The sequence below is a fragment of the Nylanderia fulva genome, unplaced genomic scaffold (assembly GCF_048542155.1).
Source record: "Nylanderia fulva isolate GAGA-0341 unplaced genomic scaffold, ASM4854215v1 Scaffold202, whole genome shotgun sequence".
Lineage (NCBI taxonomy): Eukaryota > Metazoa > Arthropoda > Insecta > Hymenoptera > Formicidae > Nylanderia > Nylanderia fulva.
Window position 1 is genome coordinate 110,001 of NW_028190267.1, and position 6,338 is coordinate 116,338.

General features: G+C 39.2%; 1 long non-coding RNA gene across 1 annotated transcript in view; it reads right to left on the reverse strand.

The window, feature by feature from the left end:
* Window positions 1–5,431, reverse strand: part of LOC146723361 (uncharacterized) — a 43,839-nt gene extending 38,408 nt beyond the window's left edge. The window contains exon 1 of the long non-coding RNA XR_014924622.1: window positions 5,328–5,431. This is a non-coding gene — a long non-coding RNA (uncharacterized LOC146723361). The remainder of the gene's footprint in view (window positions 1–5,327) is intronic.
* Between the last annotated feature and the right edge of the window lie 907 nt (window positions 5,432–6,338).

The window sequence follows — 6,338 nt, forward strand, 5'->3', positions numbered from 1 at the left end:
AAAAAAAAAAAAAAAAAAAACAAAAAAAAAAAAAAAAAAAAAAACAAAAAAAAAAAAAAAATACGAAAAGGGGTAAGAAAAAAAAGAAATAAAACAAAAAAAACACAAAAAAACAAAGAAAAAATACAACACCTCACGCCAAACACTCTCCACAACCCAAAAAAAATAAACCAGGATACACACAACCCCCAACCACAAACCAAATAACAAAAAACGAAAACCCCCCCCCCCCCCCCCCCCCCCCCCCCCCCCCCCCCCCCCCCCCCGGCCGTTTGCCTCTGGTCCCGTATCCGTCTGCTCTTCCGCTTCTTATTTTTTTTTTTTAATTGTTTTTTTTTTTTTTTTTTTTTTTTTTTTTTTTGTTTTTTTCTATTTATTTTTTTCTTATTATTTTTTTTCTTTTTTATTTTTTTTTCATTTTTCTCTTCGCTTCCTTGCTTGGCTTGAGAAGTTCTGTCGAAATAATTGACAACTTTCCTGAACGTAACTGCAAATAAATGGAATCAGAGATACGGTTTTCAATAGGAAAAAGGGCCAGAATAAGGATGGGGGGTGGGGTGGGTGGTCTGGGGGTGGTGGTTGGGGGGTGGTGGGGAGGGTGGGGGTTTGTTGTAGTTGACTCCCTAACAGCCCATCGTCCTCGAATCGCAAACCTGAGTACAATCAAAAAGATTCTTGTGAACGAAAGGTGATCTTTTGCAATGAATGAAACTTGGTGGGAAAAAAAAAAAGAATGGACTCTGATATTCCTCAATTGAATCCTGTGTTTTTTCACAGAAAGATTTCAGGATCGCAGGAAAATCTTCCTTCAATTGAAAAATTCTCCAGGAATACGAAGGAGTGGATCCATAAAGTAGTTCTGCTGGTGAAGCTTTTAAAATCTCTTTTGAAACACAACGTAATCCCCAAAAAAACTGAAGGTAAACGATTCTACCCATTTGGGTTGTTTCGTGGCACATAATCGCTGCTTTCACATTTTTCTATGCCATCTTTCCAGATTCCATTTGAAGCAGGATGATAAGCAGAAGTTCTAATCCTTTGGCAGCCAATTAGGTTTGTTAAAGCTTTGAATAAAGCTGCTTCAAACTGAGGACCTTGATCAGTTGTAATGCTGATAAGAAACCAAAACGTGCTACCCTTTTGGGTGAATAAAATGTAGAAATAGTTTCCGCAAAAAATCTCAAAATAGAACAGCTTCCAGGCCCATCTGACAAAAACGATCAATCATAGTAAGACATAACGGTAATTTTGACAAATAGGAAGTGGTCCAACATGTCTAAATGCACATGCTGAAAAGCTTTGATCAGGAATTGCAATCTTAATATGAAGAATTCTTTGTGTCTTGAAATCTTCGCACGTTGACATGGAAGACAAGTTCGAGTCCATTCCTTCACAATCTTTCTTCAAAGAAGGCCAAAAAAAAAAAAAATGAATTTCAGTAGTAATTGTTTAGATGTCCAATCTCCCCGCTGGGGTGAGCGAGGTCCATGAAAAAACATCAAAATTCTCTTGCGTAAGAGTTTAGGAACATATAGACGAATTAAATTCCCAAGAGCAATACAATAAATAGGTATGGTTGATCTGAAAGAATAAGTTCTTCAACGAAGGAAGAATTTGAAGAAAGTAAAACTTGGAAGTTCTTCATCTTCTTTCTAATAATTAGCAAGTTCTTCTAAAGAACCTATAATAGGCATTGAAATAGATTCAATTCTTGACAGAGCATCAGCAACTGAATTCATTTTTCCAGAAATATAGGTATATTTGTAGAAGAATTGAGCAATAAAGTCCAATTGTCTGATCTGTCTTGGTTTACGCTTTATCCAATTTCTGACGGAAAGCAAAATCAAAGGTTTATGATTAGTTCTGATAATCAGTTGTCTTCCTTCAACAAAATGCCTGAAATGTTTAATAGCCAAATAAATGCTAAGAAGTTCTCTATCAAAAAGTGCTATAATTTCTTTGAGCTTTGTCTAGTTTCTTTGAGGAAAATGCTATATGGCTTGGATTCGTCGTCAATAGACTGTTCAAGTGATGCACCACAGCAAAGTCAGAAGCATCACAAGTTAAAATAAGAGGGAGCATGAGGAAACATGATGAGAAAGGGTAGTAACTTGTAAAAGTTTCTTTTTTACATGACTCGAAAGCTAATTCGCTTCTTTTAGTCCAAGAAATAATTTTTCTATCCCTCTTGCGACTGTCCTTTAAATATTCTGTTAACAGAGCTTGATGATTTGCAGCATCCTTTGAGACAGCGACGATAAAAATTGATAATTCCTAAGAATCTGCGTAATTCATGAAGTGTCTTAGGTTTAGGATAATCAATAATTTTATTTCACTTTTTCGGATGTAGGTTTAACTCCTTGGTTAGAAACTAAGTAACCAAGAAAAGAAATCTCGCTTTGACCGAAAAGACATTTAGCGACATTGATTGTCATTCCAGCTTGTTGAAGACGATCAAAATAATGCGTAAGTGAGCAATATGTTCTTTCTCGTCTTTAGAAGCGATAAGAATGTCATCAAGATAACAAAAGGCAAAACTCAAATCATTAAGTAAAGAGTTCATGAGCCGTTGAAAAGTTTGGGCTGCGTTTCGTAAACCGAAAGGCATTACGACAAATTCAAAAAGCCCAATGGAGTAGTGACAGCTGTTTTGTGAATATCTTCTTTAGCGACGGGTACTTGATAGTACGCTTTAACTAAGTCGATTTTAAAAAAGATATTCTTACCAAAAAGTGAAGAAGAAAATCTTAAATATGAGGTAAGGGATAACGATCCGGGATAGTCACTGAATTGAGTGCACGATAATCACCACACAGTCTCCAAGAATTTTGTTCCTTTTTAGGTACCATATGTAGAGGGGCTGCCCAGGAGCTGCTTGAAGGCCTGCAAATTCCTTGCTCCATCATAGACTTGAATTCTTCCTTGGCACATTTAAGTTTCTCAGGAGTAAGTCTTCTGGGAGTCGAAAATTTAGGAGAACCTTCCGTAAAGATATGATGTTCAACACCATGCGTTTTTACCGAGGAAATTGGAGAAAAACGAGTGAGTCCTGGAAATTCAGTTAAAAATTTGTGGTACACAGAATCAGGAGATGTGGTAAAAATTGACAAATGCGCAATTTCTTGAATTTTTCCAGTATTCATAAGACCGGTAACGTTATCAATCAATTTCTTGTTTTTAATGTCAATCAGGAGATTAAAATGACAAAGGAAATCGGCGCCTAAAATAGGACGTTGAATATTCCGCGACACAAAATTTCCATTTGAATTTTCTCCTAAGACCGAGGTTCAAAATTAAAGTTTTAGAACCGTAAGTATTAATTTGAGTACCATTTGCGGCAAAAAGTTTTAAATTAGTATGCCACGGCTTCAAAAACCTTTTTAGGTAACAACGATATATCAGCGCCCGTATCGACAAGAAAATTCAAATTTGAATGTTTGTCGAAAATAATGAGGCGATTGTTAGAAACACCGTCGTAAGCAGCCTCAGTCTTAAACGGCGTTTTTAATTTTCCTGTGAAGCCAAGAATGTTTTGGACATAGAACAAGGTAAAGTACATCGTTTAGCCTTATCACCAAACTTCTTATGGTAAAAGCAAATTGATGTATCTTTAATATCTTTATTTGATTTGTCTTTGTTACGCGATAACGATCTAAATCTTCTATTCTCTCTAGACCGGCTTTTGGAACGATCTTGACGACGAGAAACTTCAAGAGCTTCGATTCTTCGTAGCAAATCCGCGAAATCCAAAGATTTATTATTTACATTATTGGAAACTTCCGCGACTTGTAAACCGCCGTCCCGATCAGCAATTTTATCGGCTAATTCCGCAAGTTTAACAAGAGGAACATCTTCTACTACGGCTAAAGTCGTTTGAATTCTATGTGGTAAGCGTTGAAGCCAAATCATTTGCAAAACACTATCCGCTAAAGATCCTCCAGACAAATGACGAATTTCTCGAAGTAATTCCGAAGGCTTTTTATCGTTAAGTTCAATTCCAGCTAATATTTGTCTCAAACGTTTTTCCTCTGAATCCGTAAAGCGATTTATTAATATTTCTTTAAATAATTATATTATCTGTTTCAGGTGGATTTTCAATGACTTCAGATATGTTTACTAAGGCTTGTTCATCAAGATGACGAATGACAGAACTATATTTAATATCATCTTGTAACGAAGCACCTTTCCCGACGCCACGGATCGGCTCGCCTGGTGCCAGGATTCGGGAAGAGGGGAGACTCAGATTTACAATGACACACGGTTGCTCTGGTAAAAGTAGAGTTTATTCGGGGCCACCTTCCTGTGTTCTCCCGTGATTCAAACCATTATATCACAGCACAGTATAACGGACTAAACGCGACCAGATGTATACGGACGCGTACACGACTTATTGCTAGGATTGACAGATAGAAATATTAGGACGAGACGCGACCAGATTATACGGACGCGGACACGACTTATTGCTAGGATTGACGATAGAAATATTACGGACGAGACGCGACCCAGATTATACGGACGGGACACGACTTATTGCTAGAGTTTCCAACGCGGACACGCGTACGGGCGCCCTGGAAGGGCGAGCTCCGTCGGGCGCCGGTGACTTTCAGGTAGGACCCGGTGACCGAGGACGCTACGGCCTGCACGACGAGAACGCTCGTCGGCCGGGGTGTTTTTACGGACAGGACCCGGTGACCAAGGACGCTCGGCCTGCACGACGAGAACGCTCGTCGGCCGAAGTGATTTATGGACAGGACCCGGTGACCGAGAACGCTCGGCCTGCACGACGAGAACGCTCGTCGGCCGGGGTGATTACGGACAGGACCCGGTGGACCGAGAACGTCGGCCTGCACGACAGAACGCTCGTCGGCCGGGGTGATTTACGGACAGGACCCGGTGACCGAGGACGCTCGGCCTGCACGACGAGAACGCTCGTCGGCCGGGGTGATTTGGAGTGGGGGAGTTGAGGAGTGATCCCTGAGTACGCTCGAGGGACCAGGACGGGGACTGGTGCCGAAGTCTCGGCTGCGCCGCTCTTTATACCCGTCGGCCACCCCACTCTAAGACTAGCTTGGAGGGGGCCGAGTGACGGGTGGGGGCGAAAAGGCGGATTCCCAACGTGTTTGTGTGGTGGCCCCGAAAGGGGCCGTTTACATGAGCGCGGGCGACTAGTGACGGCTAATCGGGTCGTCACAATCTGATCGAATTCGATAAACCGTAAACTCACTTTCAATAGAAGCAAACCAGAGTTTAGGTTGTTTATGCCAGAAAGTCGGTAGTTTTAATAAACGAAACTCATTTGAGTGAATTTGTAACATAGGATCACTCACCTGATGTCCAGTTTGAGAAGGTAAAATATTAATATTATTCGATCCAACCTGATTTGATCCGCTCGCCAAATCCATATCAATCTGTGTATCCGTACAGAGTCTAACTGGTGATCTATCGGTTGGCATTTTCCTCTTGTTCCAGGAATCCGATAAAATGATTTGAGAATTTCCGTGAAGGACTAATCCGCCTATGATGTTTCAAAGATCCGGAGAATGAATCTCTTAAAATTAGAATATCCAGCAATTCTTCCAAGCGATGATAATATTTCGCAGAAGTCTACGACGATCACTTGGCACTTATTCCGCATCAGCTTTTAAAATGCGTCGGCTTTAATATCACTTCGGTTTTAATATCACGTCGGTTTTAATATCACGTCGGCTTTAATATCACGTCGGCTTTAATATTACGTCGGCTTTAATATCACGTCGGCTTTAATATCACGTCGGGGTCACCAAAAATGTAGCGACTTATGAATAAATTCACCAGATCTTTTAAGAAAGTAATGTTTATTCATTGAATGTATAAAGCGAAAGAACAAAAAGAATTAATATGTAACAAATAAATGAATGAATGTGTTGTTATGGAAATATTGATTTTTCTTAAAAACATTATGTATATTAATGAATTGAAGTTATTACAAATGTATAAAGATGTAAAAAGTGTAAAAGTGCAGTGAAAGGTGTAAGGTGTAATAAAAGTGTAGAGTGTAAATGAAAGGTGTGGATGATGAATGCTACATCTGTTGCGATACTGGCACCATCGGGCGGTGAGGCTAAGTACTTATCGGACCGCCCTCGTATATTCATTGATGTATTTCATATATACGTACAGTTTATGTATGTACAATGTATGTGAAATGTAGATACATAATTTGTATATACCTATACAGTATGTAATATGTATATACATTTCTATATATCATATATACATACATTTTATAATGTCTAAATATATACATTTCATATACATGATTTGTACATACATTGCAATATGTAATATGTATATTCCTT